Source organism: Triturus cristatus, chromosome 2_2 (genome assembly GCF_964204655.1).
Source record: "Triturus cristatus chromosome 2_2, aTriCri1.1, whole genome shotgun sequence".
Lineage (NCBI taxonomy): Eukaryota > Metazoa > Chordata > Amphibia > Caudata > Salamandridae > Triturus > Triturus cristatus.
This window is the reverse complement of record NC_140582.1, coordinates 1,240,655,373-1,240,669,110: the sequence shown is the minus strand read 5'-3', so window position 1 is coordinate 1,240,669,110 and position 13,738 is coordinate 1,240,655,373. Positions and strand designations below refer to the sequence as shown.

Below are 13,738 nucleotides of genomic sequence, written 5' to 3'. Positions count from 1 at the left end.
ACATGCTAGATGCCCCTGAGAATGACAGGCCTGATGGAGAGGCTATAGTTAAAGCTGCATCCCAAAAATAAATGCAGATCCTTCAAGGTTTATTGCATTCATTAGTCAAACGTCCCTGGTACTTACTCCAATCTGCGTTCACCCACTGCTTCTTCCAGTTTACACCTACGCTTAGTTCGGCGCCCATTATGTGGCAACTCGTGAGATAAATTAGTCTTGCACAGGGAACCAAGCCTTAATAAAATACAGTGCTTTAAGGCTTGCACGGGGTATGAGAAGCGCTACATAAAATATAATACAATACACAATGTATTTCCGTGCACGTCTGATTGAGAACCTGAAATCCAGGCGAGAATGCAGCGATGAAAGGAAGTGCATTTGCAAGTGAATGGTCGTAGAACGTGTATTGCTGAAACTGCGCATTAAAAAGGAGCTTTAACTGCAGCTGGCGGACAGGTGGGTGGAGCGCGAGACAGGGAGGTGGAGGTCGAGCGAGGGGCGCAGGTGGACGTGTATTAGCACTACAGAGGAGCGGGGGCAAGGGAGCGCGGCAGCGAGATGAATGTGCGCTGCTGCGCGTAATAGACACCGATGGGAATGGGCGGAGCAAAAGGGGGGACATGCGCCCGCCTTTGCCCAATATCGTGCCTTGTTTTTTTTTTTTTTTTAAAACACGCTAAAGCCAATAGCAGCCGGCGAATGCAAAACCACACGCACGAGCGTGTGGTCAGCTTTCAGAACCCCCTACATGAGGTCTCGTGCTACGCACTGCAACGCTAGGCGCGAGACCTAAAAAACCACAACTCCGTTTGTTTACAAAGGTGAAGACCCCCAGCTGTTTACAAAAGTGAAGACCCACAACCCCAGCCGTTTACATGAGTGAAGACCAACAGCCCCCAGCGGTTTACACGAGTGAAGATCCACAGCCCCAGATGTATACAAAAGTGAAGACACACACAGCTGTTTACACAAGTGAAGACTCACAGCCTCTCAGCTGTTACAAGAGTGAGGACCATAGCCCCCCGATGTTAACATGAGTGTAGGTTCACTGCCCCCGTTTGCACCAGTGAAGACCCAGAGCCCCCAGGTGTTACACGAATGAAGACCCACAGCCCCCCATCTATTCACAAGAATGAAGACCCATAGCCCCCATTTACTCACACAAGTGAAGACCCATAGCCCCCATCTATTTACATGAGTGAACACCCATAGCTCCATCTATTCAAATGTGTGAACACCTACAGCCCCATCCGTTTACATGTGTGAAGACCCACAGCCCGATCCGTTGACACGAGTGAAGACCCACAGCCCCATCTGTTCACACAAGACCTACAGCCCCCCAGCTGTTAGATGAGTAAAGACCCACAACCCCCAGCTGTTTACACAAGCAAAGGGCCACAACCCCCCAGCTGTTTACACTAGTGAATACCCACAGCCCTCATCCGTTTACACGATTGAAGACCCACAGCCCCAAGCTGTTTACATGCGTAAAGACTTAGTCCCCAGCTGTTTTGTGAGTGAAGACCCCCAGTCCCCAGCTGTCTACATGAGCAAAGACTGCCAGCTGTTTACAAGAGTGAAGGCCCACAGCCTCATTTACAAAAGTGAAGACTCACAGCCCCATTCTGTTACAAGAATGAAAACCCAGCTGCCATCTGTTTACACGATTGAAGACCAACGACCTCTAGTTGTTCACAAGAATGAAGACCCACAGTGTACAGCTGTTCACACGAGTGAAGACCCACAACTGTTTACTGCAAGAGTTAAGACCCCCAGCTGTCACAAGAGTGAAGAAGCACAGCCCGTTTACAAAAGTGAAGACCCAGAGCCACCATCACAGACCCAGAGCCACCATCACTTTACACGAGTATGGACCCACTGCCCCAAGCTGTAACAAGAGAGAAGACCCACAGCCCCCCCAACTGTTTACACAAGGGAATTCCCACAGCCTCCAGAAGTTTACACAAGTTATGACCCCCCCAGCCCCATCTGTTTACACGAGTTAAGACCAACAACCTACAGTTGTTTACAATAGTGAAGACCCATAGTTCCCATTGTTTATTCAAGTAGAGACCCACAGCTGTTTACATGAGTGAAGACCCACAGCCCCCAGCTGTTTAAATGAATGAAGCCCACAGTCCCCTAGCTGTTTACACGAGTAGATCCCACAGTCCCCCAGCTGTTTACACAAGTGAAGACCCATAGTCTTCACCAGTCCCATAGTCCCACCAGTTTACACGAGTAAAGACCCACAGCCCTCCCAATCTGTTTACATGAGCAAAGACTCACAGTCCCCTAATGGTTACAAGACCCACAACTCCATGTGTTTACAAAAGAGTAGATCCATAGCCCCCATCAGTTTACATGATTGAAAACCCACAGCCCTCCAGCTGGAACAAGAGTGAAGACCCCCCCAACTGTTTATACAAGTGAAGACCCTCAGTGTCCAGTTGTTTACATGAGTGAAGACCCATAGCCGCCATCTATTACACAAGTAAAGACCCACAACTGTTTACACGAGTGAAGCCCACAGCCCTCCAGCTGTCACAAGAGAGAAGATCTATAGCCTTCACTTCCTCTTGTAACATGAGTGAAGATGCACCGCCCCCAGCTGTTACAAAAGCAAAGACCCCCAACTGTTTATACAAGTGAAGACCGTCAGTTTCTAGTTGTTTACACGAGTTAAAAGTCATAGCCCCATCTATTAAACAAGTAAAGACCCACAACTGTTTGCACGAGTGAAGCCCACAGCCCTCCAGCTGTCACAAGAGTGAAGCCCACAGCCCTCCGACTGTCACAAGACTCCGACTGTCACAAGAGTGAAGCCCACAGCCCTCCAGCTGTCACAAGAGTGAAGCCCACAGCCCTCCAGCTGTCACAAGAGTGAATCCCACAGCCCTCCAGCTGTCACAAGAGTGAATCCCACAGCCCTCCAGCTGTCACAAGAGTGAAGCCCACAGCTCTCCAGCTGTCACAAGAGTGAAGCCCACAGCTCTCCAGCTGTCACAAGAGTGAAGCCCACAGGCCTCCAGCTGTCACAAGAGTGAAGCCAACAGGCCTCCAGCTGTCACAAGAGTGAAGCCAACAGGCCTCCAGCTGTCACAAGAGTGAAGCCCTCCAGCTGTCACAAGAGTGAAGCCCTCCAGCTGTCACAAGAGTTAAGATCTATAGCCTTCACTTCCTCTTGCTACAAGAGTGAAGATGCACCGCCCCCAGCTGTTACAAGAGCAAAGACCCCCAACTGTTTATACAAGTGAAGACCGTCAGTTTCTAGTTGTTTACACGAGTTAAAAGTCATAGCCCCATCTATTAAACAAGTAAAGACCCATAACTGTTTGCACGAGTGAAGATCCACAGCCCCCAACTGTTCACACGAATGAAGACTCACAGCCCCCAAGCGGTTTACAAACATGAAGACCCAGAGTCCCCATCTGTTTACGAGTGAAGACTCACAGCCCCCAGCTGTTTACATGAGTGAAGACCCACAGCCCCCAGCTGTTTACACGAGTGAAGACCCACAGTCCCCCAGCTGTTTACACGAGAAAAAGCCCACAGTCCCCCAGCTGTTTACACGAGTGAAGACCCATAGTCCCACCAGTTTACACGAGTAAAGACCCACAGCTGTTTACAAGTGTGAAGACCCACAGCCCTCCCAATCTGTTTACATGAGCAAAGACTCAGAGTCCCCTAGTGGTCACAAGAGTGAAGACCCACAACTCCATGTGTTCACAAAAGTGTAGAACCAGGCACCAATAGGTTAACATGATTGAAAACCCACAGCCCTCCAGCTGTTACAAGAGTGAAGACACCCCCAACTGTTTAAACAAGTGAAGACCCTCAGTGTCCAGTTGTTTACATGAGTGAAGACCCATAGCCGCCATCTATTACACAAGTAAAGACCCACAACTGTTTACACGAGTGAAGTCCACAGCCCTCCAGCTGTCACAACAATGAAGCCCTCCACCTGTCACACGAGTGAAGCCCTCAGGCCTCCACCTGTCACAAGAGTGAAGCCCACAGCCCTCCACCTGTCACAAGAGTGAAGCCCACGGCTCTCCGGCTGTCACAAGAGTGAAGCCCACGGCTCTCCGGCTGTCACAAGAGTGAAGCCCACGGCTCTCCGGCTGTCACAAGAGTGAAGCCCACGGCTCTCCGGCTGTCACAAGAGTGAAGCCCACGGCTCTCCGGCTGTCACAAGAGTGAAGCCCACGGCTCTCCGGCTGTCACAAGAGTGAAGCCCACAGCCCTCCGGCTGTCACAAGAGTGAAGATCTATAGCTTTCACTTCCTCTTGCTACAAGAGTGAAGATGCACCGCCCCCAGCTGTTACAAGAGCAAAGACCCCCAACTGTTTATACAAGTAAAGACCGTCAGTTTCTAGTTGTTTACACGAGTTAAGTCATAGCCCCATCTATTAAACAAGTAAAGACCCACAACTGTTTGCACGAGTGAAGCCCACAGCCCTCCAGCTGTCACAAGAGTGAAGCCCACAGCTCTCCGACTGTCACAAGAGTTGAGCCAACAGCCCTCCAGCTGACACAAGAGTGAAGTCCACAGGCCTCCATCTGTCACAAGAGTGAAGCCCTCCAGCTGTCACAAGAGTGAAGCTCACAGCCCTCCAGCTGTCACAAGAGTGGAGCCCACAGCCCTCCAGCTGTCACAAGAGTGGAGCCCACAGCCCTCCAGCTGTCACAAGAGTTAAGATCTATAGCTTCACTTCCTCTTGCTACAAGAGTGAAGATGCACAGCCCCCAGCTGTTACAAGAGCAAAGACCCCCAACTGTTTATACAAGTGAAGAACGTCAGTTTCTAGTTGTTTACACGAGTTAAAAAGTTATAGCCCCATCTATTAAACAAGTAAAGACCCACAACTGTTTGCACAAGTGAAGTCCACAGCCCCTCCAGCTGTCACAAGAGTGAAGCCCACAGCCCTCCATCTGTCACAAGAGTGAAGTCCTCAGTCCTCCACCTGTCACACGAGTGAAGCCCACAGGCCTCCACCTGTCACAAGAGTGAAGCCCACAGCCCTCCAGCGGACACAAGAGTGAAGCCCACAGCTCTCCGACTGTCACAAGAGTGAAGCCAACAGCTGACACAAGAGTGAAGCCCACGGCTCTCCGGCTGTCACAAGAGTGAAGCCCACGGCTCTCCGGCTGTCACAAGAGTGAAGCCCACGGCTCTCCGGCTGTCACAAGAGTGAAGCCCACGGCTCTCCGGCTGTCACAAGAGTGAAGCCCACGGCTCTCCGGCTGTCACAAGAGTGAAGCCCACGGCTCTCCGGCTGTCACAAGAGTGAAGCCCACAGCACTCCAGCTGTCACAAGAGTGAAGATCTATAGCTTTCACTTCCTCTTGCTACAAGAGTGAAGATGCACCGCCCCCAGCTGTTACAAGAGCAAAGACCCCCAACTGTTTATACAAGTAAAGACCGTCAGTTTCTAGTTGTTTACACGAGTTAAGTCATAGCCCCATCTATTAAACAAGTAAAAACCCACAACTGTTTGCACGAGTGAAGCCCACAGTCCTCCAGCTGTCACAAGAGTGAAGCCCACAGCTCTCCGACTGTCACAAGAGTGAAGCCAACAGCCCTCCAGCTGACACAAGAGTGAAGTCCACAGGCCTCCATCTGTCACAAGAGTGAAGCCCTCCAGGTGTCACAAGAGTAAAGCTCACAGCCCTCCAGCTGTCACAAGAGTGAAGCCCACAGCCCTCCAGCTGTCACAAGAGTGAAGCCCACAGCCCTCCAGCTGTCACAAGAGTTAAGATCTATAGCTTCACTTCCTCTTGCTACAAGAGTGAAGATGCACAGCCCCCAGCTGTTACAAGAGCAAAGACCCCCAACTGTTTATACAAGTGAAGACCTTCAGTTTCTAGTTGTTTACACGAGTTAAAAAGTTATAGCCCCATCTATTAAACAAGTAAAGACCCACAACTGTTTGCACAAGTGAAGTCCACAGCCCCTCCAGCTGTCACAAGAGTGAAGCCCACAGCCCTCCATCTGTCACAAGAGTGAAGCCCACAGCCCTCCATCTGTCACAAGAGTGAAGTCCACAGCCCTCCATCTGTCACAAGAGTGAAGTCCACAGCCCTCCATCTGTCACAAGAGTGAAGTCCTCAGTCCTCCACCTGTCACACGAGTGAAGCCCACAGGCCTCCACCTGTCACAAGAGTGAAGCCCACAGCCCTCCACCTGTCACAAGAGTGAAGCCCACAGCCCTCCACCTGACACAAGAGTGAAGCCCACAGCTCTCCGGCTGTCACAAGAGTGAAGCCCACAGCTCTCCGGCTGTCACAAGAGTGAAGCCCACAACCCTCCAGCTGTCACAAGAGTGAAGCCCACAACCCTCCAGCTGTAACAAGAGTGAATCCCACAACCCTCCAGCTGTCACAAGAGTGAATCCCACAACCCTCCAGCTGTCACAAGAGTGAAGATCTATAGCCTTCACTTCCTCTTGCTACAAGAGTGAATATGCACAGCCCCCAGCTGTTACAAGAGCAAAGACCCCCAACTGTTTATACAAGTGAAGACCGTCAGTTTCTAGTTGTTTACACGAGTTAAACGTCATAGCCTCATCTTTTAAACAAGTAAAGACCCACAACTGTTTGCACGAGTGAAGCCCACAGCCCTCCAGCTGTCACAAGAGTGAAGCCCACTGCCCTTCAGCTGTCACAAGAGTGAAGCCAACAGCCCTCCAGCTGTCACAAGAGTGAAGCCCACAGCCCTCCATCTGTCACAAGAGTGAAGCCCACAGCTCTACGACTGTCACACGAGTGAAGCCCACAGCCCTCCAGCGGTCACAAGAGTGAAGCTCACAGCCTCCCCTCTTGCTACAAGAGTGAAGGCCCTCAGCTCCACGTGCAAGCGAGCCTCCAGTGATGTTATGCGTGAGGGTCGAACCCCATGCCTGCACGACGGGGGCTCTTATGTTTTGCTCCAAGGCCCCGCCCCCTCGCTCAGCGCACGAGGTATGCCCCGCCCACCCCTTTCCCCGCTCAGCCTCGAGGGACACGTCGACCAGTGTGCTTGCACGAGGGGCACCACAGCCCCCGCCCCCAGCTCTGTGACGGCCCTCGTGCACCTCAAACCCCCACCCCCTCACGTGGGAGCAATGCACAGGGGTACCATAGTACCATGGGCCCATGCGTGCACCCTGCACCCCCCGCCCCGGCCTGCAGCACACGCACCCTACCTGCTGGTGCAGCACGCGCGGGCACACGCACTCACAAGCAGCCGCCCAGCTCCGCACATGCACAGCCTGCACCAGAAATAGCCCAGAGCTGCAGGAAGTGAGCTCACAGGAAAGAGGCAGGGATCGCGGAGAGGAGGGACGGAGGTTCAGGGGGAGGGTCCGGGGAGTGCAGGGGGCGTGCACACCAGGGGGGAGGGCCCAGGGGGCGTGCACTCACACTCAAAAACACTGCCAGGCAAAGGAGGGCAGGGTGGGCACCGGAGAGAGAGGTTGAGAAGCAGGGATCAGGGAGAGAGGAGGGTCCGGGGTGTGCAGGGGGGAGGACCCGGGGGCGTGCACACCATGGGGAGGGCCCACAAACTCTGCCAGGCGGTGGAGGGCACTGGAGAGAGAGGGTCAGAGGCAGGGATCGGGGAGGGGAGGGACGGAGGGTCAGGGGGAGGGTCCGGGGTGTGCAGGTGGGAGGAGGGCTCAGGGTAGGAGCCAGGAGGGAGGGAGGGCTGGGGGGCGTGCACTCACACTTAAAAACAAACACAACTGGGGGGGGGATCACACTGGAGGGAGAGGGCCCAGAGGGTCAGGGGGAGGGAGCTGGGTGTGCACACCTGGAGGAGGGCCAGGGGGCGTGAACTCACACTTCAAAACACATACACAACTCGAGGGGGTGGTCACTGGAACTAGAGGGGCGTGCACGCACACAGGCGTGAGAGGGTAGGAAGTCCCTGGAGCAAGAGGACTCTGGAGTCACTGACAGCAGAGGGACGGACTGGGGTCACCCCACTGGGGTGTGCGGAGCAGGAGGAGGGCCCAGGGGCGTGTGCTCACCAGGAGGGCGGGGAGGGCGCCGAGGGGGTGTGCACTCCACAAGTGGGCAAGGGGCTGGAGAGTCATTATAGGGACGAGGGCCCAGGGGGACGGGTGCTCACCAGGGGCGTGCACTCCACAAGTAGGCAAGAGGTGGGGCGCCGAGTATGTCTGCCACTGCCCCTTAGTGCCTGGAGCAGGAACCCCCCACTCCAGGCGCGGAGGAGGGCCCAGTGGTGTCTCTCACTCCACCTTACTGCCTAGTGCAGGAACAACCGACAGCCCCTCAGTGCACGGGTGGAATGCCTTGAAGGAGAGTGGATTGAATATTGATACACAGGCTGTTGCAATAACCAAGTTTTGATAAGACTAGAGAGGTCACAACCGTCTTTCTCGATTTTGAGGGAATGAAAGGAAATATTTTTCTTAAGGTTTTAATCATGAAGTAGGCGAAGGACACCACCTTGGATACTTGAGACTTCAGGCTCAATTTGTCATCTATAATAACTCCAAGGTTTTTAGCCTTGGTTACAGGTGTAGGAGTGGGGCCGAGATCATCTGGCCACACCGTTCAGGGGACCATGGTGGAAAGAGATTACCAAACATGATCACCTCCGTCTTGCTTGAATTTACTTTCAAGCAGTGATTGCTCATCCAGCTACTTAACTTAGTCATGCAATCATGAAGCTTTAGAGAATGAGTGATATCCTTATTTACTGTCGAGATAAATAACTGGGTATCATCGGCGTAGGAGGTAGGAATCAAATTAAAACTTCTGATCAGTGGTGCCAATTCACCACATAAACGTTAACAAGCATTGGCATAGCCAATAGGTCTCACCTTTGGGACCTTATAAGTGTTTAGCCATGCAACAGTTGCATAACTAAATACTTATAAGGTCCCAAAAGCGAGACCTATTCAGGGCTCGACAAATCCACTCGACCTCTCACATTTGCGAGGTAAATTTTATGAGGTCGAGCTATTTTTAGGTCCTACTCGCCCTTTCTGGCGAGTAGGAAAACATACTAACTTTTGTCCTCCGTCTTTGAAAACGGAGCAAATGTGACAAGATAACAAGATTTAAAGGCCTTTTTTTTGCTCACAAAGCAAATGAGCAATAAAAATGCCTTTAAATCTTGTTATCTTGTAACTTTTGCTCCGCTTTCAGAGAAGGAGGTCAAGTAGGTCACTGTTAGGGCGAGGAGATTTTTCAAGGTACTAGTCCTGCAGGACTAGTACAATTTTTCAGATTTTTCGAGCCCTGCTATTGGCTATGTCAATGCTTGTTTTCTTTCTGTTGCCGTTGGTATCTCTGTTTCTGGCTGCCCTTTCGCACCTCCTGTCAGTGGAGCCTTGTGTGTGTGTGGCGGGCGGGGCTGCAGTTCCGCGCAGACTGACGGATATCTTGCCTGGAGACGGGAAATTTGCACAACAACATACCTGGGGATGAGGGTCACCCGGGGAGGGCTTGAGCGACTTTAGGGATGAAAACACTTGAAGAGAGGATGTGAAAGTTGTCACTTGGGCCCTTAAAGACAAGATCTGCTGCGTAGATAGCAGTCACTGCTGCCAGGCACCAGGAAGACCTGTCTCCCCTCCGCTCAGCGCTGTCGCAGGGCCGAGGTGACGAGGAGAGCAGGAGTGCGGCACCTGACCCCCGCGTGCCTCTCGCGGATTAATACTGGTAACAAAGGACTGGTAATATAGGAACCACCTAAACAGGTAATAAAATAACCACCTCACCTCCATGTTGGTAACAAACAGCCAGACCGGTTGTGCAAGTAAGCGCTGACTTACAGCCGCCATCTGCGGACAATCGCAAACTGTTGCTGTCATTAACTCAACAAAAAGGCGGCACTGTGAAGATCACATCCATTCCTAAAAATATTCACTGAATTCAAGTTCAATCAAGTTGGTGCCCTTCAGAATTAAAAATTAAAATATTTAAAAATACTTCAGTAGACAAACCACGTTAAACACCACTAATATGCAAGCACTTTCTTTTTGAGAATTCTACATTTGATAATGTATTGGTAATAATGTTTAAATGTAACAATCCTAGCACAATGGGATACATGTAATCCTCTAAGGAAGTGGGATAAGGGAGGGGGGTAGGGCACGTCGCGTGCACTAAGGTAGAGAGAGGCACGCAGGCTGGCAAATGGTGTGCACTTTCGCGGCCGCTTTGATGTTCTCAGTGGCCGCGCGGCTCACTGAGAACATCAAAGCGGCCGCGAAAGTGATCACGCAGGCTGACAAATGGTGCACGTGCCCGGCTCACGGCACTGTAGCTGGAGGCCTGGAAAAAGCCACTAGTTTGCACTTCCAAAACCCGCTTACTAAAACTCTCGCCAGAGCAGCGCTAAAGCCCTGGCTCAGGCGAGACCTAAAAAGCATAGGGTTCAACGAGGAACCCTGAGGGACCCCGCGTGGCGGTGAAAAAAGTGCCGACTTGAATTCGCCTAGGTGGACAGTTTGGGATCTTTATGATAAAAAGCATTTCAGTAGGGAGAGGGCTTCTCCTCCTATCCCTATTGTTTTTAATCGTTGGACCTGGAGATCATGATCTACAGTATCAAATGCTGCGGATAGGTCAAGCAGTATAAGAACCGCTGACCCACCGCCATCTAGAGAAGATCGGATTTCTTCCGTAGTTTTAATCAAAGCCATTTCAGTACTATGATTGGTTCTAAAACCGAACTGGCTATGATCTTAGAAAGTTGCAAAGGGTACAAAATGCCGCAGCAAGACTCATTTTGGACATCTCTAAGCACCAGTCAGTTAGGAAAGGGATTCAAGACCTGCATTGGCTGCCAGTCGGCCAGCGGTTAAAATTTAAGGCCTACAAGGCTCTCCAAAAGGACGGTCCAAAATTCCTATGGGACCTTTTTAAATGGTATTCCCCCAAGAGACCTCTATGATCAGCAAATATGAATCTGATGCCTACTGTCAGAATCAAAAAAATAAACTGGGGTGGGAGGAGTTTCAGCTATAATACTATAAAGGAATGGAACTCCCTCTCACTATATCTTAGGAAAATTCCCTCCCTCTTTGAGTTCAGAAAGCAACTAAAGACATGGCTCTTTTAGGATCAGTGGTCCGAAACATAGCATGGAGAACCGGGAGCGCCAAGATACCTTAGGTTATAAGTGCGCTATACAAGTCATAATAACATAACATATACTCTGCAATGTGTGATTTTGCAAAGTTAAATTTGTAACCGAAGTCCGCAAACATGACAATGATTCGGTTAACGCGACACAGATGCGGCCATAATTTGTCGTCTGTGAGATAAATATCATCAACATACGAGTACGCATCAGCGTCAATGCTCTCCAACAGAGAGACTACACGTGCGGCAAAAACACCTGGACGGTTTTTGTAGCCCATGGCTAATCTTTTAAATTGTTTTTGTTTGCCGCCAGAAGTAAAGGCTGTCCATTGACTACTAATAGAGGACAGGTTATGACTGTAAAAGCCATTTGAAATATCAAGTGTGGTCTTAAACCTTTTTCTCACGAGACTATCAACGAGGGCAGAACTATGGGTATTCTGTACCGCGCACGTCTGACAATGAGAGTTCAAATGCTGGTAATCCAAAACTAGGCGGTATGACCCGTCAGGTTTGGTTACAGTGAAAAGAGGATTATTCATGGGTGACACACATGTTTCAATTACTCCTTGATATTCCAATTGCTCAAGGATTTCTGCGACGTGAGCTCTAGCTTCGCGGCACATGAGATATTGGTGTTGTGGCTGTGGCATTGACTGTAATAGAATCTCATGGCATGGCAATAATTTATCCCAACCAACCTGAGTACAGTACAACGCTGGTGCAAGCACCCGAGCCCATTCTTCTGCAAAGGTCTGAGCCTGCTCCTTCGGCACAGTGTGTGCGAAAGATGGGAGGATTACCTCCGCCCCTCTCGGAGCTGCCAAAATGAAAGGTGGGGGGCAGTCTGCCTCTGCTAATAAAATGTCATATGTAGAGGTCAGATTTTTCCCAAAAATCCCTTTTATTGTACGTTGTATGTCACCTTCAATTAAAAGGACTATGTCATATAGTCTGTCAGAGAGAGCCACTCTAGTGTCAGCAGTTTCTACAGTAATAAACGTGTCAGTTGCTGTCGCCTTCAGATATGAACGCAGTGCTTGCCGCACTATTGTAACCTCTGTCTAGCAGCGTTAGTGCCCATGTCAGGTTCCGAAGCTGTGTTCTCACTATCTGTGGTATACCCCGCTGTTAGTACAGCCACTTTCTTTTTCTGAAACGGAGGTCTTTGACGTGGAAAGTCGTCCTGCTTGCCTTTACCATCAGCTGGGCGGGGCTGCTCACGTCCTTGAGGGGCACCCCGACCTCTGCCACGTTCACCACCACCAGTTTGCGAGACCAATGTTTCCTGTGAAGAACGAGAACGTTGATCAGGAACCTGAAATCTATCAGGAAACCTAATTTGCGTGCGATCGCGCAACTTATATGTGCATTCAGTAGTCACTGGCATTTCTGTTGCTGCTTCCCCTGTTTTTTACTTTTCCAATTTTGTTTAGGAAAAACAGGACGGTCGTCTTTAGTAGACTTAACCGTCTGAGTTTGCGGTTGTGCTGTTATTTTAGCAAAAAGCTTAACACGCAATCTATTGCAGCCAATGGTCTTATAAGCCTCCGCAATAATCCTCGGTAACTGCCGGGGTTTATCGGTGTCAGCGACGAGGCACAGCTCATTCGACACTTGAAAGTTAACTGCATCTCCCTTGACGTTAGCAATGATGAGATCAGCAACTACGTCGAACATGCCGACAAGCCTCATTCCCAACTTGATCGCCGCCTCCGGACCATGCTTATCCTGAACACGCTTAATCACGGAGGGCAGCACAGTCATAGACGGTGTGCCGAAGCACTTCGCGTAGACTGCTGCAAATACTTTACCCCAGTTCTCACAATCTGTTACCTCAGGGACTAAGACTTTCTGCAAACTAATTGTAAGAATCCTGTGTTTCTCCACAGGAGTCGTATTGGGAAATACTGCTTCCAGTTGGTCAAATTTCTCAGCAAGCCAATAAGGCATATCGTTCTTATTCTGGGTACGCTTGCCCATTACTGAATTAACCATGACGGGACTAATAGTAATCCCGGCCAGTCCAACTGGTTGCGTCGCAACCCCAGGTGCTCCCACCTGGAGATTGCGTGAGACGTATTGCACCAAAGCCCCATACACCGCTATCAAGGCGGTATGTAGCTGACATAAGTCATCCACCAGGGCTAGCAAATAACGTGGATGAGGTGTGAACCCGGCCAAGACTGGCCAAGTGGCCCCAGGGATGGACAAGGGACCTAACCGAACCGGAGTTACGGTGTGGGGGAGGGCGCCATTGAACCAAATACGATGCTGCCATGCGGAAATCGGAATTTCCTGCGTCCTATATGGTGTGTAATTTGCTGGAACTGCCGTAGGAGTGTAATAGTGTAACGTGTTATCATCCGCATCCACTTCAGGAAACGTAACCCAAGAGTAGAAAAGCTCATAGGGGAATGATGCATCGGCACCCACTACAAAGATTACTGACATTCCATCGTTGGCCACCCCAAACTGCGTCAGATGACGCCGGAGTGGTTTGCGACTAGCAACTTCAGCCATAAGGACGCAGAGAAGAAAAACAATCTATATTAAACTGTAGCACAAAAAGGGGAAGTAATCCAAAATGAAACCTTTTTAATTGCCAAGCTTGAACGAACCTATAATTTATTT

General features: G+C 50.5%; 1 protein-coding gene across 2 annotated transcripts in view; it reads right to left on the bottom strand.

Moving 5' to 3' along the window:
- LOC146863482 (programmed cell death protein 4-like) overlaps window positions 1–7,328 on the bottom strand; it is a 145,902-nt gene extending 138,574 nt beyond the window's left edge. The window contains exon 1 of one of the 2 annotated variants that reach the window (XM_085642909.1): window positions 7,189–7,328. The gene's annotated coding sequence lies outside the window, so the exon portion shown is untranslated. The remainder of the gene's footprint in view (window positions 1–7,188) is intronic. The other variant, XM_085642910.1, reaches the window with a different exon arrangement.
- Between the last annotated feature and the right edge of the window lie 6,410 nt (window positions 7,329–13,738).